The sequence below is a fragment of the Myzus persicae genome, unplaced genomic scaffold (assembly GCF_001856785.1).
Source record: "Myzus persicae strain clone G006 unplaced genomic scaffold, MPER_G0061.0, whole genome shotgun sequence".
In the NCBI taxonomy this organism is placed as follows: Eukaryota; Metazoa; Arthropoda; class Insecta; order Hemiptera; family Aphididae; genus Myzus; species Myzus persicae.
The window spans coordinates 67,457-69,079 of record NW_019104048.1 but is presented as its reverse complement, the minus strand read 5'-3'; positions in this window follow the sequence as shown (position 1 = coordinate 69,079).

Below are 1,623 nucleotides of genomic sequence, written 5' to 3'. Positions count from 1 at the left end.
ACCCCTCACGTGATGTAATGATATTATTATACTCCAGTAGGTGCCTATAGGTACCTGCTGTGAGGGGGCGACGGCCAATTTTTAACCGGATAAACTTTTTAAGAATCGAATTTTCTCGGAACGCTTTTGAAAATTGAAAATTGAATACATTTTTTTAATACAGCAAATCTTCCTATATTTTTGTTCCGTGCTTAGCTTATAAATAATGACTTTCAAATTGTATAGCCTGATTTTCATATAAGTTCTTGCTAATTATTTTCCAAAATAGATTAGGGTTGGATTAATTTGGGTTTATGTCGCTTCTCGTCGATCATCTAAAAGTCATGGATTTTATTTTATAGTATAAAACAATAAAGTGTCCGATTCTGGAGAGGAACACGTTTCAATTTTCGAATGAAAAACGCATATTTTTTTATTTTTTATTTCACTTTCTGTTGAGTGTTGCTGACGGCGGAAAACATAATAATTAATAACTAATTACACATCGAATGCGAATAAGAAAGAGTATAGAGTACAACACAATATACCCGGGAACCTAAATAAACGGGCTCCGATCGCCAACTATAAAATGTCATCACATGTCCGCAGAAGTCTTGAAGATTAGGACTTGACAATGACAAAATCGGACCCAGTGCAGCGTTATGTAGCGGTTAAGTAGGTACCATTCTTTCTTCGGCCGTTAGATTATACATGCGTCTAGGATTGTGTCTGCATCTGCAGCGTAGCATGGTTATTGGGGTGTGCATGTACATATATATATATACACAAAAATCCCTAGAATGAGCATCCGCGGTATACGTACGTAACATGGGCCCTGTCGAGTCGTCATAATGTATACCTTTTGTCATATTGTATACATATACATACCATGACGTCATTATCTCTTGCCGTCCCGTCGCCATCTCCTGCTGCAACGCCATTGTCGCCTCACACACCTATATAATATTATGAACGTACATTAATATATAATACGTATATACTAGCAGTGCGTCGTGTGCGTATCGTCGTCGTGCTCGCCGGAGTGTGCGCCGCATCGCATTAAAGTTCATATTATTATTATTATTATTATTATGATTATTCTGTACGCCGAGCACAAACGTCGAAAGGGAATAACGACGACGACTGTGTATTATTGTGCGATTTATATGCATATATATACTCGCTTTTCGGTCTGAACCGGCGGAGGGTGAGATTTGAACGGGGTGACGACGCACGACAACGCCGGTGAGAGTGAGAGAGCTGAGAGGGATAGAGTGGGTGAGTGAGAGAGACACGGTGACAGAGTGACGGCGAGGGGAGATCCGTAAACTCGCGGTATATACGCGTGAAGTGTCGAAGAGCCATTGTGCATGCGCTTCGTAAAACTCGATTTGGACGTTTTTGAATGTACATTATATTATTATATTGTCGTATCGTATACACCGCAGTCCTGCACATAGATAAGTGATTTCGAGCGGTACTCATCTCGTCGCGATTCCTTTTATGCGACGGCGCCGACGACGACGATAATAATAATATAGCCGTCATAGCGAGCGGGAAATGCACTTTTCTCATCACTACGGCGATTTTTTTTCTCGCCTTCTCTCCTTTTGTCCCCCCCCCAACCCCTAACCCCCTTACATT